Source organism: Scyliorhinus torazame, chromosome 9 (genome assembly GCF_047496885.1).
Source record: "Scyliorhinus torazame isolate Kashiwa2021f chromosome 9, sScyTor2.1, whole genome shotgun sequence".
Lineage (NCBI taxonomy): Eukaryota > Metazoa > Chordata > Chondrichthyes > Carcharhiniformes > Scyliorhinidae > Scyliorhinus > Scyliorhinus torazame.
In genome coordinates this window covers 175481621-175507764 of record NC_092715.1, presented here as the reverse complement: position 1 = coordinate 175507764, position 26144 = coordinate 175481621, and the positions used below count along the sequence as shown (strand labels likewise).

Genomic DNA, 26144 nt, shown 5'->3' with positions numbered 1-26144 from the left:
TAGTGACAATCCTGTGGGAGTGGGAGCTTCCCCAATGAGGGAGACGGAGAAATCATTAGCAGACTCCCTGCATAAATAAAGCTGGCCAGTTTGGAACCAGCCAGGAAGGAGTGAGCAGCAAGCGAAGTTGCTGCTGCTGTTGTATATATACGTTCTTGTAAATAAATGTTATTTCTTTGTATCCTTAAAACTCGTGCTGGATTCTTCGTGGCCCTCACAAAATCTCCCTTTCGACCACTTTGTCTCTCTCTACCACTTTCTCAAACATTTTACATTTCCCCCATGTTATGGGCTGTTTTGCTGTACACATGTCGCCATTTTGTCCTGGTTCCTATCAAGATCGCTTTTTCGATTGAGATTTTAAAGTTGATAACTGCGATGGCCACTGTTTGTACGGATTCCTGTTGCTGGCAGGGGGAGGGGCTTTGCATGTTTGTGGTCAGCTGGTAACTTTGTTGGATGACCAGGCAGGCAGTGCAGGAGACCTCCAAGTGCATGCTGTTCTCCAATGAGTATTTAGTTCTGAAAACTGGTGAGTATGACGGTTCCTCTGGGGAATGCAGCCAGGGCCAAGTACACAGCACAGTTCTACAGGGGAACAGGGAGAAAATTGGGAAACCAATTGTGATAGGGGATTCCATAGTTGGGTGAACATGGCCACAGACATGAATCCAGGATGGTACCTTGCCTCCCTGATGTTAGGATCAAGGATGTTACTGAATGGCTGCAGAACCCTCTAAAGGGTGAGGGTGAACAGCCAGAGGAAGTGATTCATATTGATACCAATGACACAGGGAAAGAAGGATGCGACCCAATAGGTAGAGTTTAGGGGGCTAGAAAACAGATGAGCAAAGAAACCAGGGACAGTAATCTCCGGATTACCCCTAGTGGCATTCACTGGTGAATATAGAAATAGGAGCATAGGGCAGATGAACGCCTGGGTGGGATGAGAGTGTAGGAGTGAGGGCTTCAGTTTCCTGAAACATTGGAACCTGTTCTTTCTTTTAAATATAAATTTAGAGTACCCAATTATTTTTTCCCAATTAAGGGGCAATTTAGCATCGCCAATCCACCTGCCCTGCACATTTTTGGGTTGTGGGGGCGAAACCCACGCAAACACGGGGAGAATGTGCAAACTCCACACGGTCAGTGACCCAGAGCTGGGATCGAACCTGGGACCTCGGCGCTGTGAGGCAGCAGTGCTAACGACTGCACCACGGTGCTGTCCTTGGAACCTGTTCTGGGGAGTGCAAAGCCGATAAAGGCTGGATAGGTTGCGTGTAAACAGCTAGGGCCAATGTCTTTGGAGGGCTGTTTGCTAGTGCTGTTTTGGGAGGGTTCAAACTAAGTCAGCAGGGGCGAGAACACCAGAATGCAGCATTAGAAAAATGATACGGCATGCAATAAGAAACAAGGGGCGAGATTCTCCCCAAACATCTCTCAGTTAATTTGTGGCGGTTTTTTCAGGGAGTTTCCCGCCGGCTCTGCCGGCGAGTTCTCCACCGCTATTCCATGACATTTAGTCCCTTTATTGGTCCTTAGGAGTTTAGCCCACACTTAGAATTTGTTTTTAGCACCGGGGAGCTGAACTCGGAGATCGTGCTGCCATTTTGAAAGGGTGCCCCGATCTCTAAATGAGCTTGTGGGACTCCAACCCCCACCCATGGGCAATGTCACCCCCCCCCCCCCCCCCCAAACACACATGGACACTACCTCACACACCCCCAGTGAGGACACCCCGCTATGGGGTCATTGGGGGAGTGCCCCCTCTTCAGGCCCTCCCAAACCCATTACAGCATCCCCTCCCTTCTACGATCCCCGCCTTGCACCCCCACCCTTCAAACCCCCCTCCACCCTCATTTCATGGCCATGGCCCTCTCACACCCTGGCTCTTGGCAATGCCACCCTTGCACTGTCACTCTGGCACCCAGGCAGTACTCCTGCCAGCATGGCAGTGCCATCCAAGCACCTTGGCAGTGCCAAGGTGCCTGCTGGGCAGTGCCAAGGTGCTCACATTCATGGGGAAAGCCAACGGGCCACCCTCCACTTACCCTGACCACTCAGGGGTCTCTGATGACCTGAGAGACCCCCCGGGTGCCGTTCCGCCAGGTCCACATTTGTAGGGACCAGCACTGATTGCCGCCCGGCTGCAGCCTCCCTGGGGTGGCCGGAGAATCGAAGAAGGCCGTTGGATCCCGGGCAGCTAGGTCGTATGTAGGTTTAAGACCTACTTCCGTGAGTCATTTGGGGCGGCGTTCCGTCTCGGAGGACTTCGGAGAATCTCGTGAGGCGCGATGCCTGTCGGGAGCTCGCTGCAGGCCTCTCCAGGTATTCTCCGGCTCTCGCTTGAGCACAACGTGGCTGGAGAATCGTGCCCAAGATGTTAGGTGGTCAGAGTAATAAGGTCTAAATTAGGTCTATAGTGGATGTACGTAAAGCTACAAAAAAGCATAATAAATAACATTGGTGAGCTTCAGGTGCAAAGAGCCATGTGCAGCAATGGTGACATGGAGATAATGGAGACTTGGGTCAAAGAGGACCCGACTGGTTATTGAATATTCCTGGCTTTAGAAAAGACAGGGAAGGAAAGAAAGGAAGAGGGGTGGCTGCATTTTTTTTGTTCTTTCATCAGATGTGAGCATTGCTGGAAAGTATTTATTGCTGATCTCTAATTACACTTGAGAAGGTGGCAGGGAGCCACATTCTTCAATCGCTGCAGTCCATACGATGTAGGTACATCTCCAGGCACAGGATTCCAGGATTTTTACCCAGGAACATTGAAGGAATGACAGTGTAGTTCTGAGTCTTGATGGTATGTGGCTTGGAGGGGAACTTGCAGGCAGTGGTGTTATTCATCTGCTGCCCTTGTCTTTCTAGGTGGTACAGGTTGCAGTTTGGAAGGGGTTGTCAAAGGAACCGTGGTAATTTGACGAGGTACATCTTGTAGATGGTGCCACTGTGCATCAGTGATTGAAGGAGCGAATATTTGGGGGTGGGGGGTGAATGAGGTGCTAATCAAGTGGGCTTCTCAATTTATTCTAGATTGTGTCGACTTTGAGTGCTTTTGGAGCTGCGCTCACTGCAGAATTCCCAGCCTCTGACTTGCTCTTGTAGCCACAATATTTATATGATTGGTCCAGTTCAGTTTCTGGTCAATGGTTACCCCCAGGATGTTTATGGTGAGGGATTCAGCAATGGTAATGCTGTTAACTCGGAGATGGTTAAATTCTCTCTTGTTGGAGATATGCATATGTTACTTGCCACCCAGCGGCCCAAACCTGCATTGGATTTAGAACAAAGAACAAAGAACAAAGAAATGTACAGCACAGGAACAGGCCCTTCGGCCCTCCAAGCCCGTGCCGACCATACTGCCCGACTAAACTACAATCTTCTACACTTCCTGGGTCCGTATCCTTCTATTCCCATCCTATTCATATATTTGTCAAGATGCCCCTTAAATGTCCCTATCGTCCCTGCTTCCACTACCTCCTCCGGTAGTGAGTTCCAGGCACCCACTACCCTCTGCGTAAAAAACTTGCCTCGTACATCTACTCTAAACTTTGCCCCTCTCACCTTAAACCTATGCCCCCTTGTAATTGACCCCTCTACCCTGGGGAAAAGCCTCTGACTATCCACTCTGTCTATGCCCCTCATAATTTTGTATACCTCTATCAGGTCGCCCCTGAACCTCCTTCGTTCCAGTGAGAACAAACCGAGTTTATTCAATCATAGCTCATGCCCTCCATACCAGGCAACATTCTGGTAAATCTCTTCTGCACCCTCTCTAAAGCTTCCACATCCTTCTGGTAGTGTGGCGACCAGAATTGAACACTATACTCCAAGTGTGGCCTAACTAAGGTTCTATACAGCTGCAACATGACTTGCCAATTCTTATACTCAATGCCCCGGCCAATGAAGGCAAGCATGCCGTATGCCTTCTTGACTACCTTCTCCACCTGTGTTGCCCCTTTCAATGACCTGTGGACCTGTACTCCTAGATCTCTTTGACTTTCAATACTCTTGAGGGTTCTACCATTCACTGTATATTCCCTACCTGCATTAGCCCTTCCAAAATGCATTACCTCACATTTGTCGGGATTTAACTCCATCTGCCATCTCTCCGCCCAAGTCTCCAGACAATCTAAATCCTGCTTTTTGCGAACAAGATATATTTGGGCAATATTCCAGATTTTGTGGTGTCGATGCCAGTGTTGTAGCTGTAGTGGAACAGCTTGGCTAGGTGAGAGGCTGGTTCTGCAGCACAAGTCTTCATTAGTACTATGGAGTTGTTGGCTCCCAACCTTTGCAGTATTCAGTGCATTCAGCTGTTTCTCGGTATCACGTGAAGTGAATCGAATTGGCTTAAGATTGCCATTTATCATGCTGGGGACCTCCGGAAGAGGTCAAGATGGATCATCCACGATTCACTTCAAGCTGAACAGGATTGCAAATGCTTCAGCCTTGTCTTTCGCACTGATGTGCTGGAACTCCCCCATCATTGAGGATAGGGATATTTGTGGAGCCTCCTCCTCCAGTGATTATTGGATGTGGCAGAACTGCAATGCTTAGATCTGATCCATTGTTTGTTGGATTGCTTAACTCTATCACTTGCTGCTTCCACGTTTGGCATGCAAGTAGCCCTTTGTTGTAGCTTCATCAAGTTAGCACCTCATCTTTAGGTATGCCTGGTATTTCTCCTGATATGCTACCCTGCACTATTCATTGAACCAACGTAGTAGTGACACGATGGTCAGTATCCTCAATGTGATGACAGGACTTTGTCTCTACAATGATGGGGTAGTGATCTCTCGTGCCAATACTGCCATAGACAATTTGTGACCGATAGATTGATGAGGGTGGTGCCAAGTAGGTTTTCCTCATGCGTTGGTTCCCTCACCACCTGCTGCTCGTTCAATCTGGCTGATATGCCCCCCTCAGTACTCTGTCAGCTTGGTCTGTAATGGTGCTACTGGTGGGCATTCAAGTCCCCCAGTCAGAATACATTCTTTGGCTTGCTATCCTCAGTGTTTCTTCCAAGTGGTGTTCAACATGGAGGAGCACTGGTTGATTAACTAAGGGAGATCAATACATGGTAATCAGCAGAAGGCTTCCTTATCCATGTTTGATCTGATTCCATAACCTTCATGCTGTTAGGAATAAATATAGAGGACTTCCCCCTGACAGTATGTCACTGTGCTGCCACATCTACTGCATCTGTCCAATGGTTGGGACAAGACATACCCAGGGTTGGTGATGGAGATATCTGAGACATTTGTAATGTCTGATTTGGTGGGGTGGCACGGTGGTGCAGTGGTTAGCACTGCTGCCTCACGGCGCCGAGGACCCAGGTTCGATCCTGGCCCTGAGTCACTGCCCGTGTGAAGTTTGCACAATCATCTCCTTGTCTACGTGGGCCTCACTCCCACAACCCAAAGATGTGCAGGGTAGGTTGATTGGCCACGCTAAATTGCCCCTTAATTATAAAAAAATGAATTGGGTACTCTAAATTTAAAGGAAAAAGGAGATTACTTGATTAGTCTGTGGGTCAGCTCTCCCAATTGATGGAGGACTTGTCGGGTCAACGAGTCAGGTGTGCCATTATTTTTTTTCCGGTGCCAAAGTGGTGTTGGGTGGTCCGCCCGGTTTTATTCCATTTTGACTTATTGGTTGTAGTTTGGTATGACTGAGGGGCTCACTAGGCTATTTCAGAGTGCAATTAAGAGTCAACATCAATGTGTGGGTCTAGAGTCACAAGTAAGCCAAACCATAAGAGGACGGGTTTCCTTCCCTGGTGGACATTAGTGAACCAGATGGGTTTTTGTGATGATCCAATAGGCTCACGGCAACCATTACTAGCTAGTTTTTAATTCCAGATTAATGAATTGAATTTAAATTCCACCAGCTGCTTTGAGGCATTTGAACCTGTGTCTCCAGAGCATTAGCCTGGATGTTTGGATTACTAGTCCAATATCATTACCACTGTGCCAAGTTCCTATAAATTAAAGTTAATTGTTGCAGAGAGGGGATGCCCTGGAGGATTCAAAGAACTGAATCTATTTAATTAGAGCAAAGAGACAGTTGAGGAACCATTATATGCATGGGTGTATTTTATAGGCCACCAACCAGGGAAATATTTGGAGGAGCATATTTGCAGGAAAATTACAGAAAGGTGTGAAAACGATAGAGTAGCAATAATGATGGACTGTGATAACCTAATGTAGACTGGGATAGGAATAGTTTAAAGGGCAGAGAGGAGGAAGAGTGATTCAGGCAAATTTGCTACATCACTATGTTTCTGGCTCATCAAGAAAGGAAGGATTGTTGGATTTTGTTCTGGGTGACATGGAGCAAGTGATCGTTGTGGGAAATTTTAGGGAACAATGATCATAGTATCACAAGATTTAAGGTTAGCCATGGAAAAGTACAAGGAGCAAACTAAATTAAAAGTACGAGACAGGAGGAGGACCAATTTCAGTGGGCTGAGGACAGACCTGTCCCAGATAAATTGGAGTCCAAGATTGGCAGGCAAAACTGTAACAGAACAATGAGATATCTTTTGAGGGGAGATAATTCAAGTACAGAGAACTACATCCCAGGTGGCGAAAGGCAAGGCAAACAAAGCCAGAGCTTCCTGGATGATGAAAGTGATAGAGAAGATGAAGCAGAAAAATAGTGTAGATGTCTGGTTAATAATTCAGGTGAGAACCAAGCTAAATATAGAAGACTTGGAGGAGTGAAGAAACTAATAAGAGAGAGTAGAAGAGGCCGGCAGGAAATGTAAAGGTCTTCTATAGGCATCTCATCAGTAAAAGGGTAATAAGAGGAAGGGGTAGGCTATCCGGGGACGGCCTGTCTATATGAATAGAGACGAGGGCATGGCTGAGGTACTGAATTAATACTTTGCATCTATTTTACCAAGGGAGAAGGTGTCAAGTCATGGTTTAAAACAAAGAGAGCTGATTAAGATAATGGAAGATTTAAAACTGATAAAGAACAGGTATTAGAGAGGCTATATTTGGAAGGGATGCTTCCAAGGATGCTTTGGGAAGTTAGGGTGGGTATTGCAGAGGCACTGGTTGTCATCTCCCAATCTTCTTTCGATACAGGGTTGGTGCCAGAGGACTGGAGAATTTCAAATTTAACTTCCTTGTTCAAAAACGTTGCAGAAAATTCCAACAGCAAGAAGCCGGTCAGTTTTACCTTGATTTTTTAAAAAATATATATTTTATAAAAGTTTTCAAACAGAATTTTTCCACTTTACAAATCAACATAAAAATAGTACAATAACTGATAAATAACATTATTTAAATAAAATAGTGAACTAACAAAGTAACCAAAAAAAAATACCCCCCCCGGGCTGCTGCTGACGATCTATTTTCCCTTAACGTTCCGCGAGATAGTCAAGGAACGGTTGCCACCGCCTGGAGAACCCCTGAGCCGATCCTCTCAGCGCAAATTTCATTCGTTCTAGTTTTATGAACCCTGCCATATCGTTTATCCAGGCCTCCACGCCGGGGGATTTCGCTTCCTTCCACATGAGTAAGATCCTTCGCCGGGCTATTAGGGACGCAAAGGCCAGAATATCGGCCTTTTCGCCTCCTGCACTCCCGGCTCTTCCGCTACCCCAAATATAGCTAACCCCCAGCCTGGCTTGACCCGGACCTTCGCCACCTTTGCGATCACCTTTGCCACTCCCCTCCAGTACTCATCCAGTGCCGGACATGACCAGAACATGTGTGCGTTGTTCGCCGGGCTTCCCAAGCGCCTCCCACACCTGTCCTCCACTCCGAAGAACCTGCTCAGTCTTGTTCCCGTCATATGTGCTCTGTGTAGGACCTTAAATTGTATCAGGCTAAGCCTGGCACACGAAGACGAGGAGTTTACCCTACTTAGGGCATCAGCCCATCGACCCTCCTCAATCTCCTCTCCCAGCTCTTCTTCCCATTTTCCCTTCAGCTCCTCTACCAGCGCCTCCCCCTCGTCTCTCATCTCCTGATATATTTCGGACACTTTGCCCTCCCCGACCCATACCCCGGAAATCACTATCTTGGATCCCCTGTGTCGGGAGCAGCGGAAATTCCCTCACCTGTTGCCTCGTAAACGCCCTCACTTGTTTGTATCTAAAATTGTTCCCCGGGGGCAACTCGTATTTTTCCTCCCAGGCTCGCAAACGTCCCGTCTATAAACAAATCTCTCAGTCGTCTAATTCCTGCCCGTTGCCAGCTCTGGAACCCTCCGTCCATCCTTCCTGGGACAAACCTATGGTTGTTCCTGATCGGGGACCACACCGAGGCACCCGTCACCCCCCTGTGTCGCCTCCACTGCCCCCAGATCCTTAAGGTTGCCACCACCACTGGGTTTGTGGTATACCTTTTCGGGGAGAGCGGCAGCGGCGCAGTCACCAGCGCCTTTAGGCTCGTTCCCTTACAGGACGCCATCTCCAGCCTCTTCCACGCCACCCCCTCTCCCTCCCTCATCCACTTACAAACCATCGCCACATTGGTGGCCCAGTAGTAGTCGTCCAGGTTCGGTAACGCCAGTCCCCCTCTGTCCCTGCTACGCTGCAGGAACCCCCTCCTTACCCTCGGGGTCTTCCCTGCCCACACAAAGCTCATAACGCTCCTGTCTATTTTCTTGAAAAAGGCCTTCGTGGTCAAAATGGGGAGACATTGAAATACGAAAAGAAACCTTGGGAGAACCATCATTTTTACCGCCTGCATTCTGCCCGCCAGTGAGAGCGGCAGCATATCCCACCTCTTGCAATCCTCCTCCATCTGCTCCACCAGCCGCGTCAGATTAAGTTTGTGTAGAGTTCCCCAGCTCCTAGCTAACTGGATCCCCAAATATCGGAAGCTCCTTTCCACTCTCCTTAACGGCAGGGCGTCTATTCCTCTTCCCTGGTCCCCAGGGTGTATTACAAAAAGCTCACTCTTCCCCATATTTAGCCTGTATCCCGAAAAATCTCCAAACTCCCTCAATATTTGCCCCTCTACAGGATCCGCCATATATAGCAGTAGGTCATCTGCGTAGAGTGACACTCGGTGTTCCTCTCCCCCTCTAACCACCCCCCTCCATTTCTTAGAGTCTCTCAGCGCTATGGCCAGTGGTGCAATTGCCAACGCGAACAGTAATGGGGACAGGGGACATCCCTGCCTTGTTCCCCTCTGTAGCCGAAAATACTCCGATCTTTGCCGGTTTGTGACTACACTTGTCACTGGGGCCCCATATAGGAGTCTGACCCAACTGACAAATCCCTCCCCGAACCCAAACCTCCCATAAATACTCCCACTCTACCCTATCGAATGCCTTCTCCACATCCATCGCCACCACGATCTCTGCCTCCCCCTCCGCTGGGGGCATCATTATCACCCCCAACAGCCGTCGAACGTTGACATTCAGTTGTCTCCCTTTACAAACCCTGTCTGGTCTTCATGCACCACCCCCGGGACACAATTCTCAATCCTCGTCGCCAGCACTTTTACCAGCAGCTTGGCATCTACATTTAGGAGTGAGATAGGCCTATATGACCCGCATTGCAGCGGATCTTTATCCCGCTTCAGGATTAGTGATATCGTCGCCTCCGACATTGTCGGGGGTAGAGTCCCCCCTTCTCTGGCCTCGTTAAAGGTTCTCGCCAGCAGCGGGGCCAACAAGTCCACATATTTCCTGTAAAATTCCACCGGGGACCCGCCTGGTCCCGGGGCCTTCCCAGCCTTCATATTCCCCAGCCCTTTAGTCACCTCATCCACCTCAATTGGCGCCCCCAGACCTGCCACCTCCTGCTCCTCCACCCTCGGGAACCCCCCCCCCCCCCCCCCCCGCTAGATCCCATCTAGCATGGTTACTCCCCCCATGATGCTTCCGAAAATCAGCTAACTAACTGACCCCGGCTTCCCCCGTTCTTGACCCCCCTGTGCGTGGAACTCTCATCCTTCCTGCGCCTGTCTTCCCGCCATCATCTCCATAGCGCGGGGAAAAAAACGTGCTTTCCTATCGGCCCCGCCCCCTATGGTGCAGCTCCCTCATTCCCCATCCCCCCTCTCAGTCCCTTTTTCCACCTCATTTCTCATTTCTCCGTGTCCCCCCATCAAGAGGAGAAAAATTCCCATCTATCGTTTCAATACTATAAACCTCCCATTCCCCAATTTCCACTTCTGTACAACAACCTCGTTGTCTCGCCCCCCCCCCCCCCCAACATCAATCTCTCAGTTCTAGTCCAGTTTCTCCTCTTGGATGAAGGTCCATGCCTCATCCGCCGTTTCGAAGTAGTAGTGCTTGCCCTGGTGCGTGACCCACAATCGCGTCGGCTGCAGCATCCCAAATTTTATTTTCTTCCTGTGAAGCACTGCCTTGGCCCGATTGAAGCTCGCCCTCCTTCTCGCCACCTCCGCGCTCCAGTCCTGATACACTCGTATCACCGCATTCTCCCACCTGCTACTCCGTACCTTCTTGGCCCAGCTCAAGACAGCCTCTCTGTCCGTGAAGCGGTGAAATCTCACCACTATCGCACTTGGTAGTTCTCCAGCCTTTGGTCTTCTCACAAGGACCCAGTGAGCCCCTTCCACCTCCAGGGGGCCCGAGGGGGCCTCAGCTCCCATTAGCGTATGGAGCATCGTGCTCACATAAGCCCCAACGTCAGCTCCCTCCATTCCTTTGGGGAGACCTAGAATCCGGAGGTTCTTCCTCCTCGAGCTGTTCTCCAGGGCTTCGAGCCTTTCGATACACCTCTTATGTAGTGCCTCATGCGTCTCCGTTTTTACCACAAGGCCCTGTATCTCATCCTCGTTTTCGGCTGCCTTTGCCTTCACCCCAGGGAGCTCTATCGCCTGGGCCTTTTGTGTTTCTTTCAGCCCATCGATTGCCAATAATATCGGCGCCAGCACCTCCTTCTTTAGTTCCTCCACACACCGTCGGAGGAATTCCTGCTGGTCCGGGCCCCATGTCGCCTGGGCTCCATCCGTTGCCATCTTGCTTCTTCCTTCTCTTCTCTGCCGCTGCTCCAGAGGATCCTTCGCAATCTGGCCACTGCCACTGGTCTTTTCCATACACACCCAGGGGGGACACCTTCCTTCGTCACCCCACACTGGGTTTGGTCTGAAAAATTTCCGTTGGGGCTCCCGAAAAGAGCCCAAAAGTCCATTAGAACGGGAGCTGCCGAAACGTGCGGCTTAGCAGTGCGTCGCCGCAACTGGAAGTGAGTTTTACCTTGATGATGTGAAAACTTTTAAGATGATAAATCGAGAAAATTAACAGTCACTTGGGCAATTTGAATTAATTATGGCAAGCCAGCACAGATTTGTTAAAGGCCAATCATGTTTATCTAACTATAGTAAGTTTTTTGATGAGGTAACAGAGTGGTTAATGATACTGATATGGTTGATGTGGTGTACATGGACTTCTACAGGACATTAACTAAAATGCCATATAACAGACTTGCCAACAAAGTTGAGGCTCAGCGAATAAAAGGGTCGGTGGCTACATGAATGCAAAGGGAATAGAGAATTGGGGTGAATGGTTTTTTACAGACTGGGGTTCCCCCAGAGTTGGTACTGGGACTGCTGCTTTTTTGATATATATTAATGACCTAGCCTTGGATGTGCAGAGCACAATTCAAAATTTGCAGATGGCATAAACCTTGCAAGAATATTGAACCATAAGGAGGGTAGGGATAGAGTTCAAGAAGCCATCCGGATTGCTGGAATGGAAGACACGTGGCCGATTAAAATTTAATGCAGTCGTGAAGTGGTGCATTTTAGTAGAAAGAATGAGGACAGGCAATACAAAAAAAGGGCACAATTCTGAAAGGGATACAGTTGAGAGATATGTGGACAAGTTATTAAAGGTGACAGGGCAGGTTGAGGAAGTGGTCAAAGAGGCTTTCGGGATCATGGGCTTTATAAATAAAGGTATAGAGTAGACAAACAAGGATGTTATAGTTTTTTGAAAAATTCCAGAGTGCCCAATTATTTTTTTCCAATTAAGGGGCAATTTAGCATGACCAATCCACCTAACCTGCACATCTTTGGGTTGTGGGGGTGAAACCCACGCAGACACGGGGAGAATGTGCAAACTCCACACAGACAGTGACTTTTGTGAGGGCCACGAAGAATCCAGCACGTTAAGGATACAAAGAAATAACATTTATTTACAATAACAGATATATACAACAGCAGCAGCAACTTCGCTTGCTGCTCACTCCTTCTTGCTGGTTCCAAACTGGCCAGCTTTATTTATACAGGGAGTCTGCTAATGATTTCTCCGCGCCCCCTCATTGGGGAAGCTCATAATCCCACCGGATTGTGGGATTGTCATTAGTCCCCAGCCAATGGTAAGCAGGCAGGTTATAACATTTCTCCCCCCCCCCCCCCCCCCCCCCCCACCCCCCCCACCCCCCCCAAAGTCCAAGGAATCCACCGAAGACCCTGGCGAAGGAGGGCGTCGGACTCGTTTTGCCGCAGGCCGGACACCATTTGTACGAGGCGCTGGATCGGGTGGCTTGTAATGAGACGGAGACCGGCGCTTCCGTGATGAACGGCATAACGGTTGTACATCCACGGCCCGTGGGCCCGGGGATTCCCCCTCTGATGCGTCCTGTGTCTCCATCTTGGAGACGGAGTCCGCTGCCTCCGTCATCTCGGCGCCTCTATCTCCACGCGGTTCTGCAATGACCTGCGCAGGCTTTGAGTGAGGCACCAGAGGAAGATTGTGAGGAATACTCTCTACTGTGTCTGGACTCTGTGGCTGTAGAAATGAGCTCCGGGGGCGGGGAATCTTTGGAAGGGATAGTCTTCTGGACCGAGCGTGGTCCACATGTTTGCGCTGGAGACGACCCTGGGCTTGCACCTGGTAAGATATAGGGCCCGTTTGGCGAATGATTACACCAGGGACCCACTAGGCACCACCAGCAAAATTCCGAACGAACACTGGGTCACCAGGGTCAAACTGCCGAATCGGCCGATGCCGAGAAAAACCCTGTCCCTGCCGTTCTTGTGTGCGGCGTACGTTTGCGGCAATGTCCGGGAAAACCATGCTAAGGCGGGTGCGAAGTCTCCGGCCCATTAGGAGTTCTGCGGGAGCTACCCCAGTCACCGCATGGGGGATGGTCCTACACAAAAACAAAAAGCAAGCCAGTCTCATGTCCATTGACCCGGAAGACTGCTTCTTTAGGCCTCGTTTGAATGTCTGCACTGCGCGCTCAGCCAACTCAATTGAAGCCGGGTGGTAAGGGGTAGTGCGGATATGGCGTATGCCGTTCATCTTCATGAACCTCGCAAACTCCTCACTTGTGAATGGAGTGCCGTTATCCGTGACCAGCACCTCGGGGAGGCCATGCGTACTGAAAGACAAACGCATCTTCTCAATTGTTGCGCAGGACGTTGTCCCCTGCATCTTATGCACCTCTAGCCATTTAGACAGGGCATCGATTAATAGAAGGAACATGGATCCTTGAAAAGGGTCGGCGAAATCTACATTCAAACGCGCCCAAGGCCACCCTGGCCATTCCCAGTGATGTAGGGGCGCGGCCTGCGGAAGCTTCTGATGCTCCTGGCAAATGGAGCAGTTTTGGGCCACCTTCTCAATGTCGGTGTCGAGGCCTGGCCACCAGACATAACTCCGGGCCAACATTTTCATTTTGGTCACACCTGGATGCCCATTGTGCAAGTCTCTTAGTATCAGCTCCTGCCCTTTTTCCAGGACAATCACCGCGTCCCCCACAAGAGGATGCCGTCTTCCACGCTGAATTCTGACAGCTTGGAGGAAAATGCCCGCAACTCGCCTGGGAGCAGTCTATGCTGCCCACCATACAGGACTATGTGCCGAACCTTTGACAGGACTGGCTCCGTCTGGGTCCACTCACGGATCTGTGATGCCGTGACAGGCAAGGTGTCCATAAATTTAGGGTTGCAACCACCTCACCAGTCGTGGGGGTCGACATGGGGCCAGTCGATAAAGGCAATCGGCTCAGTGTGTCGGCATTCGCTATCTGCGTTCCTGGTTTGTGCTCCAGAGAATACTCGTATGCAGCGAGCAACAAAGCCCAGCGCTGGATCAGTGCGGAAGCAATGGGCGGTATTGGCTTATCCTCTCTGAAAAGTCCCAGCAGAGGCTTATGATCAGTCACGATAGCGAAGTGGTGGCCATACATATACTGGTGGAAACGTTTCACTGCAAAGACCACTGCCAGGCCCTCCTTCTTGATCTACGCATACTTTTTTTCTGCTGCAGTCAATGTGCGGGAGGCGAAAGCTATCGGCCACTCGGCCCCGTTCTCCATCTTGTGGGACAGGACGGCCTCAATACCATACGGGGATGCATCACATGTGACGAGCAAAGGCTTTCCAGGATCATAGTGGGTTAGTAACCCAGACGATGACAATTGTTGTTTTACTCGCCAGAAAACGGTTTCTTGCGGCTGACCCCAAACCCAGATGTGATTTTTCTTTAGCAGAAGATGCAACGGGGCCAGCGTAGTTGCCAGATTGGGGAGGAACTTCCCGTAATAGTTTACGAGGCCGAGAAAAGAACGAAGATGCGCAGTGACAGTCGGGGCAGGGGCCTGTTGAATCGCGCGCACCTTCTCTGCGACGGGGTGCAAACCTTCGCGGTCCACCTAATAACTTTGTGCGACGTAAACGGACTCGAGCCTCCGAAAAGCGTCTAACGACAGCCTCCAGATTTTCCAAATGTTCCTGCTCCGATGTCCCTGTGATCAAAACGTCATCTAAGTAGACACGCAGTAAACCTCTCAAAATGCCCTCCATAACGCGCTGAAAAATAGCGCAGGCAGAGGATACTCCAAAGGGCAAACGTGTATATTCATACAGGCCCCGGTGTGTATTAATCGTTACATATGGTTGGGAGGCAGGGTCCAGCTCCAACTGTAGGTTGACTCATATCTAATTTTGTGAACGAGAGTCCGCCTGCAAGCTTCGCTTAGAGACCCTCTATGCGAGGCATTGGATATCGGTCAAGTCGGGAAGCCGTATTCACTAAGTTTATAGTCGCCGCACAAGTGGCATCTGGCTTCATTACAGGTGCTGCCCAGTCAGCGAAACGGACGGGCCTGATAATACCCGAAGTCTCGAAACGAGTGAGCTCCCCTTCTACCTTCTCGAGCAAGGCGCAAGTCACCAGGCACGCCCGGAAATAGCGCGGCGTGGCTCCTGGTTTGACTTGGATACGGGCTACGGCTCCATTTATTTTCCCCAAACCGGGCTAGAATACATCTGGGTATCGTCCTAGCACCTCAGTCAACCCTCCAGAAACTGTTTGGAGGATATGCTGCCACTGCAACCGCAAATGGCGCAACCAATCCCGACCCAACAGGCTGGGCCCATGGTCGCACACCACGATAAGTGGGAAACGCCCCTCCTGGCGTCCATAAACAACAGGCCTCATCGTAGTTCCTGCAATGTCCAATGGTTCCCCCGTGTAGATGGCCAACCTGGCCTGTGTGTCGGTTAATGTAAGGGTCTGTATACCCTGCTTGATGCGGTCGAATGTCCTCTTGGCGATCACGGAGACCGCTGCACCAGTGTCCAACTCCATCTCAAGCGGGTGACCATTGACCTGTACTGTCACCTTAATGGGGGCCACACGGGGAGCTGCCACACAATGCAGCTGGAGGCAGTCGTCCTCCGTCTCCACGTCCTCAGGAGTAGTTGCCGCAGGTTCATCCACATGGAAGGGCTGGTCCCAGTTTCGGTCGGAACGACGGCGCCACTGGCGCCCCCAGGACCGGCATCCGCGACTGGGTCGACGCCTAAAAGTCTGACACGGGCATGGCTCCTCATCCATTTGGTTCTGGAGAAGGCTCCCTTCGGGGAGGAATGTCCGACGGCCACTGGCGTCGATCCGGAATTCGCCTCGCCCAAGGTACCGCAGGAGTGCGGGGGGACGTTTTCGGACGGAAGGGGTTGTGCCCCAAGGCGTGCACCTACATTCCCTGTAGCTCCTGCACTCCTCATTCTGCGGTCTCTCGGGACAATACTATTTGAATGGCCTGTTGAAAAGTCAATGTTGGCTCAGCTAGCAACTTTCTCTGGGTGGCCGCATTGTTAATCCCGCAAACCAAACGGTCACGTAACATTTCTGACAAGGTCTCACCATAGTCACAGTACTCCGCAATCCTGCGTAGCCTGGATAGAAAGTCGGCAAGGGATACTCCTGGGGTCCTCTCAGCGGTATTGAACCGGTATCGTTGGACTATCGTGGACGGGGTTGGGTTAAAATGTTGCCCCACTAAGTTCACACGGTCATCAAACGTTTTGGTGTCCCAACGCAGCTGTGTACGTAAGGCTCCTAATCACCCCAAACGTATGCGGGCCGCAGGCGGTGAGCAATCTGACCACCTGCCGCTCGTTTTCGGTGATGTTGTTTGCCCGAAAATAGTAACACATCCGTTGTGCGTACTGGTTCCAGCTTTCCAGCGCAGCATCAAAAACATCCAAACGTCCGTACAGAGGCATGGTAATAGAAAACAACTTCCTACCTGTATCCAACAAAAATCCAGGGAGGCGGCTTCAGCAGTGTAGACAGCTATTCACTTTAACCCTCGTCGCCAGTTTTGTGAAGGCCACCATACAACAGCAGCAACTTCACTTGCTGCTCACTCCTTCCTGCTGGTTCCAAACTGACCAGCTTTATTTATACAGGGAGTTTGCTAATGATTTCTCCGCCCCCCTCATTGGGGAAGCTCTTACTCCCACAGGATTGTGGGATTGTCATTAGTCCCCAGCCAATGGTACGCAGGCAGGTTATAACAGTGACCCAGGGCCGGGATTCGAACCCGGGTCCTCAGCGCCGTAGACCCAGTGCTAACCACTGCGCCGCGTGCCGCCCTAAGGATGTTATAGTTAACCTTCATAAAACACTGGTTTGGCATCAGTTGGAATATTGGGTCCAATTCTGGGTATCACACTTTAGGAAGGATGTGAAGGCTTGAGAGGAGGTGCAGGGAAAGTTTGAGTGAATGAGGAACTTCAGTTACGTGAATCAGTTGGAGAAGCTGAAGCTGTTAGGAAAGGTTGACGGGAGATTTGAGACAAGTATTTAAAATAACGCAAGGTCTGGACAGAGAGAAACTGTTCCCATCACCGGAAGGGTCAAGAACCAGAGAACACCAATTGAAGGAATTGGCAATATAAGGGAATAGTGTAGATGGGCTTTAGAGTGGTTTCACAGGTCGGCGCAACATCGCGGGCCGAAGGGCCTGTACTGCGCTGTAATGTTCTATGTTCTATGAACGTGGTTAGGATCTGGAATACACTACCTGAAAGTGTGGAGAAGGGAGTTTCGATGCTGGCTTTCGAAAGGTAATTGGTAAACACCTCATGAGAGAAGGTTTTTCTGGGATGTAGGGGACTGGAACTAGCTTACTTGTTCCTTCAGAGAGATGGAATGGGCATGACAGGCTGAATGGCCTCTTCTGGTGCTTATCTTTCATGATGAAATATCCCAAAGCATTTTATAGCCAACAAAATATTTTTGACTTGCAGTCACTGTTGCAATTTAGAGAAGGCAGCAGCTACTTTGTACGCAAGCTCCCAGAAACAGCAATGTGGTTGTGTCCATCTAATCTATTTATGGAACGTGGATTGAGAGACAAATCTTAACCAGGACACCAGAGATAACTCCCCTGCTCTTTGAGATGGCAGATGAGGCCTCAGTTTAAAATCTCATCTGAAAAAACACGCATCTAACAGTGCTACATCGGAGTGCTCGCCTTGTTATCTGTTCTCCTCAGTGGGATTTGAACCCTCAACCTCTGACTCAAAGGGTGAAAGTGTAACCAACTTAGCCACAGCTAGCACAATGTATTTTGTAGGTATGGTAGTTCCCTTGAGTTATAACATCGTTACGACACAGCTAGCCTGTTTGTAATGGGAGGTAGCTGATTTTTTTTGCGTGGTCCAGCCAGGGTGGGAAATTGTAAATATGCGGGTGGACCGTTCACTGGGTCCAGCAGGTGTTGTAATGTGCTTACTGTGAAATTGGAGGACACAGTTATTGCAACTAAAATCTCATGGGTAAAGGCGTGATTGTTTCTGTGTTAGTGATAAATTTGAATGTATTTTGCAGTGGCATCGTCATGGCAGTTGTATGTCAGGTCTTGTTTTGCTGGAATGTAATGGGGAGAAAGATTAAAAGAGCAATATCTAATGAAAATCACAAAGGGCATGCGAAAGCAACCAAACCATTTGGCAAAATCAACTTATTTTTTAAAAAAGTGTGCAAACCAATGAAATCATGACATTTATTGAAAATCTTTCCCACTGCTGTTTTGAAAGAGATTATGGGATAACACCATAGTTATGCATTGACAAAATATAATGAAACTTAAGCCCAGGTTGCAGTCTGCTCAAAGTCCCATGAAGGCATACTACAGTTCAAATCATACCCTTCAATGACTATTTGTTAGCAGTCTGGGGAGAGAATTCACAGTTTATATTAAAGCAGTCTTCTTCCCCAGATTCATGAATGCAGCCACATTTTGGTGCTTGGTGGGGGTTGTTATGGTTGGCCATGCTGTCTATTTACAGAGCATGGCCACTGTGAATGTCACAGCAACACCACGCTCCCCGCCCCCCCTCCCCCAGCTTCTAACTGAAACATTTTTTGTCGACATAAAATCCCAGGAAAACAAATTTTAGGAATGGTGAAAGGAACTGGAATTATTTTTTGAATGAAATGGCAGAATAAGACCGAGGTAAAACATAAACGCATAAATCTTTTCTCAAAAAACTTTCCTCAAAGAAATAGGCGACTATATTCCGTAAGACATAGGAGCAGAAAGTAGGCCATTCAGCCCATCGAGGCTGCTCCATCTTTCAGTGTGATCATGATTGATCAGATGTGATCATCTTCAACACTGCTTTCCCACCTTATCTCCCTAATCCTGGAATCCCTTACTGATTAAAAATCTGTCCATATTTAACAACCCTGCCTCTACTGCCCTCTGCGGTAAAGAATTCCACAGATTCACTCCTCTCTTGAGAAGAAATTCCTCCTTATGACTGTCTTAAATGGGCGACCCCTAACTCTGAGATTATCTCCTCTGGTCCTAGACTCTCCCGAAAGGGAAAACGACCTCTGAACACCTGTCAAGCCTCCTGAGAATCCTGTCTTCATGATATCCCTGTAACAAACAAGAATATAGAGTGTAAACATTTTAAGGTTAATTAACAGTATAAAGACTAAAGTGTTTACCAGCTGTAATTCTTTCATTTTTGTTCATCTGACACGTCAAAACAATGAGCAACACCAACACATCAATGTAAACTGGAGATACTTGGAGGAACTGCAGTGTTGTGCAAGTTTAGAGGGAGGTGCTGAATAGAAATCTTAAATTCAAACATGTCAAACACTAAAAACCTTGCATGTGTGCATACTTCCAGCTAACATTTTCATTTCACCATAATATTAATAACCTTGATTGGCTTTGTAAGGTTTTATTACTCTCCCTAAACGTGGAACTCCCTGGCTAACAGCACACCACTTTACGAACTGTTGTGCTTTCTTTTCCTGTCTTTTTCTATGGTTCTGTTCCAATTACGGCAATCAGTGAGTTTGCCCGCCTTTCTTTTGATATCTATATTCTAATGCTCAGAGTCGCCAGGTATCAAACGATACCACCACAAGGTTCAACAGGCTATCGATCAAAGAGCCAAACACCAGTTAGTTAGTTGAAGGTCAAGGGTACTTTATTTACACACAATTAGTCATGCAACATAAACACTACTAGTTAACTATACCTGTCGACTAAGACAACCTGTACTTAACTTCAGGCACCCGGCTTGGGTCAGAGGTACAGTGGCCGCTGTCCGATTCTGGAACTACCGGGTTCAAAGGAGTAACTGCTGCTCAGCTAGGCTCATCCGTCTGGTAGCGGGCATTGAACTTGGACTTGCTTCTGGTGTTGCTGCAGTTGGAAATGGTCGTGGCCGGGGTGCCAGGTCCAAGAGAGGACGAACATATGACGAACTCTTCTTCTTGTACTTGGGGGTTTTCGCGCACCTTGTGGGCGGTCCTTCAGTTTGGACCCTACTAATTGGGTGATCCCTGATCACTCATAAGTAGACGGGGATCTGGATGGCTGGGCGTGTCCCAAGCGGTCACCGACCCCGTTGTTTACGCTTCCCTTGAACAGGGAGTGGCGCCGAAATGTCTGGGACTGTACCGGTCGCTCGAGTACCAGTCCTTTGTTTTGGTGAAGATGGGCCATCAAATGCTAATCAGCCCCATCAAAATGTAAATTGGTCGGAGTTTCGATATCGTCTGGACTTCTTGTTTGCAAGTATATATTTCAGGCTCTGAGCTTGCCTGAGTCTTGGCTCATCTATTTTACCTGCTAGGCTTTGCGAGTTTCTGTGTTCCTAGTTGTAAGTGGCCATCCCAGATGGCTACAGAACTGCAGCCATTCAAGAAGGCAGCCCATCAACTTGTTCGCTAGGGCAACTCGAGATGGACAATAAATGCTGGTCTTGCTAGTCATGCCCTTGTCCGAAGAGTGTTATTTTAAAAGTTCCTGTTAAGTGCAAATGTAATCTGTTCATACAGCCATTAGGTTCAATATCAGACACATCACAGTCATCTTAAAGTAGTGTTTCACAGGTCTGGCCAAGGCTTTGGGCATCTTACAAAGTGGTTCACTGAGAACTTCCAAGATCTTTGTAGTTCACTGCATCCCCTACAGCACCCAAAGAAGTATCAATAAGAGGTAGGTGGAGGAGGGCGCACCCACGAAAAACCAAGCCGATAAGAGCCAAACAAGATGTAAGCAAAGAGCCAGAAGATAATCCTGCTGAATCACCTTTACAGGCACAAAGGGTTGTATGGCAGATTCTCACTGACCAGATCTTCACACATACAGGGGAGGCTGCAAGGGATTGCATGTAATGTGTTGAGCTACATCACTCACTCTTTGCTTATTGAAACCAAGCCAGGCTGGTGTGTTTGCTCATGGGCTCCCTGACAAGGTCTGGCCTTAGATGGCAGTCAGTGCCTGATTGAGAGATGGGGACCACCCCCAACACTTGTGCTGACCACACCCTCAAGCCATCACTCACGTATGCCTGGAGTGGGTGTAGTACCAGCAGCAGACACTACCTCCCCAGTGGTGCTGTTGAGAGCCGAAGAGCCGGCAGACCAACAGCTCTCAAGGGTGGGACTTCTGCCCTCCAGGATTTTGATCCTGGGGGAAGGCCCGTCGCTGGCCTGTTAAGTGCCTCCGTGATGAGACAGCCTTCTTGAAGGGGGGGAGACATAACAGTCTGGCCAATGGCCAAAACTTCTGTCACCTTCATAAAATTTCAGTGTATGCTCATAGTTGTTGCAATATTCAGCAGTTGCAAAGTGTAATTGTAACGTAACTGCAAGTTTGGCTGTACCTTTTGTACCCACCCTGATGAAGTGGATGCACTTGTGATGGTGCTGGCTAAAGCTGGAATGTGTGTATTGATGTGCTAATTCAAGGGGTGTCCCAGTAGAAATAGGCAGGGTGTTTTACTCCAGAAAACTAGGTTGTGAAGAATAGAACTAGAGCCAATCTTTACACACTTCAATAAACTTATTTTCAGAGATATACATTACAAATGTAGACCTTCTAAACCAAACCATCACAGTTCACACTTTCTTTTTTTAAATAAATTTAGAATCCCCAATTCATTTTTTTTTTTCAATTAAGGGGCAATTTAGTGCAGCCAATCCACCTAACCTGCACATTTTTGGGTTGTGGGGGCGAAACCCACGCAAACACGGGGAAAATGTGCAAACACCACACGGAAAGTGACCCAGAATCGAACCTGGGACCTCGGCATCCTGAGGCAGCAATGCGCCACCGTGCTGCCCTCCAGTTCCACATTTTCTATTTACAGCAACACAAGTGCTATTAATACCCACCACCTGCATGCACTTAAACAGAGTTAATATATAATTAATTAGAATTGTTGAATGGTGACAAAAAGCACCACTGAAAAAGCAGTTGGATATTTAATTGTGTGTGCCACATTGGTCTGCGGCAGTATATGCAAGTGAATGAGTAACGGGATGACAAACAATGAGACAGTACAGTACTGACCCGGAGTTCTTTTTTTAAAAATTTAGAGTACCCAATTCTTTTTTTTCCCCAATTAAGGGGCTATTTAGCCTAGTCAATCCACCTACCCTGCACATCTTTGGGTTGTGGGGATGAGATTCACGCAGGCACGTGGAGAATCCAAACTCCACATGGACAGTGAACCGGGGCTGGGATTGAACCCGGGTCCTTGATGCTGTGAAGCGGCAGTGCTAACCATTGTGCTGACCTGGAGTTTTTGAGGATTACTTCACCTTTGCCATAGCACACTCCATGCAAGTTCTCAGGTCCCACCATATCCAAAATAGTCTGTTCCTATTGATTGGGGAATTCCTCCTGCAATTTGTGTCTTGCTTTGTACTTGTGTGACATTTGCTTCCACAAATAGTGCAGTCGTGCTGTGATGTTGGAAAGTTTGAACAGTACATCACAAGAGCGACAGCCAAATGACTTTTGTCATTGCGTTTTGGGTGAGTAAATGAATATGCAGATTAGTTATAATATTGTTAGCTTTGCTAGGATACTTTTTCAAATGTGAAATAACTACCAGGGCAATATGAAGGTTCAGATTTTAAGTGAGAGTGTTCTGCAGTATGTGAAGCTTGGATAAGAGCGTTTTGGTTTGGACTACAAACCAATTCGTAATAGTGCGAGACAAAATTGAATGTTAACTCCTTATCTGCGGGGCAGCTTGGCGGCACACTGGTTAGCACTGTGCCAAGGACCCGGGTTCGATCCCAGCCCCGGGTCACTGCTCGTGTGGAGTTTTGCACATTCTCCCTGTGTCTGTGTGGGTCTCACCCCCACAACCCAAAAAGATGTGCAGGGTAGGTAAATTAACCATGCTAAATTGCCCCTTAATTGGAAAGAAAGAATTGGATACTCAAGTTTATTTTAAATAAAAACTCTCTTTTATCTGCCTCAGGTCCTCGGAGTGTTAAAAACAATATTCCCTGACAACCACAGGAGGTGGATGCCTTGACATGTTCAGGAAGCTAATCTAGCTTTCTTTGTACTTTGTTTAAGAGGACCCACCTGAACATATGCGAGAATAGAACCTAGCTGCTTCATCCATTCCTCTTTTTTTCTGCCTCGCAACAAATATCTGCCACTTTAAATACTAGCTGCAGCCTTTAAGAGTTACAGATGCTTGCAATTTAAATCTGCCTTAAAGCTGCAAACGCCTGCAGGAAGGCCCAATCCAGGCAGAAAGCACATTTTAGCATATATAATAAATCTGACCTCAGGAGATTTTGCCACGATATTTAGTGGTCAGTAGATGGCTGGTTGTTGAAGGTTCCCAATTCACAAATTAGTGAGATGGAGGGAAATAAGAGCTATTTCCCCCCCAATTTTCTCTTCAATATGACTAGGTTTCATGAATGTCTGCAGCTGTCTGGCACATTGTCCCATTGGTCGTTCCTCATGTGTGGCCTGGGACAGCGAGTGTCAGCAGCGGATTTGATTGACTACAGGAAACATCACAGTCCGGTCTCAATTGGACTGTATCATACTGTCTTAGTCTGAGCTACAGAGTTAGCAGACAAGCATCCCTAATTTACATTTCTGAAGGATAATGTTGCAAATTTGGTATCTCCATTAGAGTTTTCAAATTGTGAACAGTTCGGAATTTAATTTAAAAAAAGATGCAGCAAAGAGTTGAGGTCTACGGCTCTCCTTTACAGATTTTACAAACTTCAATCTTTGAAACATTATTGATCCTGTGTGTTCGACAACTCTCACATCCATTTAAACAGCAGTAGATTCAACTCTCCCCTTGTTTCTGGTTTACACTGCAATATTATACAATTATTTTCACTTTATATCTGTGATCGAGAGATGGCATATTTGCGCTCTCAGCATTTGTCTGGCAATTTATCTGTCCCATTTGTAAGATCTAGATTGGTGTACTTGCCTCATCTTTGTCACTGCCCACTGTGTGCAGTGGAATTACTTGGCAAAGAAGTGCAGCAACACACAAAACCTCAAACCAAGCTAGCTGTACTTGGAAGGCAGCACAGAAAAGAAGAATACCTGAGTCTACAAAATATTGCTGCACAATGAAATAGAAAATTAATGAACAATTCATTTCCAGAGGCACAGATAGTAAATCATTGTTTTCATTTTTAACAGGAAACGGGGCTCTGACGTTGGAGTTAGTTGCAGATTAACACAGGGAACCAAATTTAATGTGATGGTTAAAGTATACTAGAATTCAGAATTGTGCTGATTAATTTGTGAATGGTACTATATTTTAAAAACCAATGATTAGAATTTTTGCACTGTGCTTTCCTGAAATTTACAGTTCTGCCTTCTTCATTTGGCTGCAAATGTGACATGAGTTCTTCTGCATACAATTAACATAATTTCCAGGCTCAGAAACAGTGAAACTTCTGCACCCTGTCACCTGACTTTAATTAACCTTTTAGATGGCTTGGTCCTATCATTGAGTTTAAATACTGCAAGAATTTTGTTTGTGCAGGTATGTACCCCTCGAAACAATTTTTTTCATCCCCTCGCGCTTGGTGCACTGAATTTGTGTGCCGACTTCAGGTAAGATGGCAGGTGAGCAGCTGCTCCCGTGCTTCTGCCAGAGTGGTGTTTGGCTGATGGAGGTGTTCATGAACCTACTGTGCCCAGCGTGCTTCATGTTTTCGCCTTTGCACATCGAGTACCTGATCTCAAAATCTCGTCAAAGTTGATCAAACTTCTGAGCTACTCTGTGCAGGTGCTGCATCATGTATTGTCCCTGCAAAGGTCCCTTTTTATTTGACATTGAACTGCTAAAAATTATATTTGTAATGTTATGGGAGGCAAAAGCACATTGCAATCTTATAGCAGCAAATTTGAAAGGGTTAAACAGTATGTTCTTAAAGGGAGACCTTTGTGTTTCTGTCTACTGAGGAATGATTTTTTTTTCTTTTTTAAATACATTTAGAATACCCAATTCATTTTTTCCAGTTAAGGGGCAATTTAGCGTAGCCAATCCACATACCCAGCACATCTTTGGGTTGTGGGGGCGAAACCCACGCAAACACTGGGAGAATGTGTAAACTCCACATGGACAGTGACCCAGAGCCGGGATCAAACCTGGGACCTTGGCGCCATGAGGCAGCATTGTTAACCACTGCGCCACCCGCTGCCCTACTGAGGAAGGATGAGCAAAGATTTTCTAATGACTCACTGGCTAATTGCAGGAGCCAGTGGGGCTGTATAAAAACAGATATAGTGGTCGACGTAGTAAAGGGTGGGAAACCTCAGCACGTTAACTCAATGGCTATTACCCCTATTAGGGGCAGTTTTGAGGAAGAACACCTCCAAAATTCATCATGCAACTTCTGGAATACATTGGTTTGTAACGTCCGGTGGTATGCCAATTGAGTCAATTGCCAATATGCTCACAAATACTTATCTTGAAATCCAGCTGTTCCTGTTTTGCCTTACTTTCCGACTCGGGCCTGGCGAGATTTGTGTAACGCTGTGGGCTCCCAAGGCCTACAGTTGTGGGCAACTGGTAAGTCATGCCCTTTTTTTAAAGGGGGGGTGGGGGGGGGGGGGGTGAGGGGAGGGGAGAGTTGGATTGGGTCAGGCCTGGCAGGGATAGTCAGCTCAGGTCGATGAGAGCTTTCGGGGGGGGGGGGGGGACGCAGCCGACTCAGGTTGGGCCAGTTCAGGCCTGGAGAGGTAGTTTGGGGGGGGGGGGTGCAGGGGGAGCTGGTGCTGCTGGGAGGTGGAGGGGAAGTTGAGATTGGGATGAGCCGGGGATGGGGATCGGGCAGGAGTGTCATCTGGTCGGGATGCACCTGGGAGGTGGGGTTTGGGAGTGCGGGTGACCTGTGAGGGCTGGGGCGCTGTTGTTCTTGGTCGGGTGCTAGTGGGGGAGTGAAGGGAGTCCTGTGGGGTGGTTTCCAGGGGCTTGTAGTTGGAGGAGTGGGGCTGAAGGGAGTTCCTTGGGGGAGGGGTTGGTGCGGTGTGTGGTTGGGATAGGTCAGTGCTAAGTTACCCAGAATCTAGAAGTGGTTTTACTTATTCTAACTATTGCTGTGAGACAGTCAGCACCATCCAAAGT

General features: G+C 48.2%; 1 protein-coding gene and 1 long non-coding RNA gene across 5 annotated transcripts in view; one reads left to right on the top strand and one right to left on the bottom strand.

Annotated features, from left to right (window-relative positions):
- Nucleotides 1-26144, top strand: part of cdc42se2 (CDC42 small effector 2) — a 276240-nt gene that overhangs the window by 21403 nt on the left and 228693 nt on the right. The window contains exon 2 of one of the 3 annotated variants that reach the window (XM_072516840.1): nt 7107-7189. The exons of the other annotated variants lie outside the window; for them this stretch is intronic. The gene's annotated coding sequence lies outside the window, so the exon portion shown is untranslated. The remainder of the gene's footprint in view (nt 1-7106; nt 7190-26144) is intronic. 3 annotated transcript variants of the gene reach the window in all.
- Nucleotides 19682-26144, bottom strand: part of LOC140429599 (uncharacterized) — a 105259-nt gene continuing 98796 nt past the window's right edge. For both annotated transcript variants that reach the window (XR_011949133.1, XR_011949134.1), the window contains one exon: nt 19682-20527. This is a non-coding gene — a long non-coding RNA (uncharacterized lncRNA). The remainder of the gene's footprint in view (nt 20528-26144) is intronic.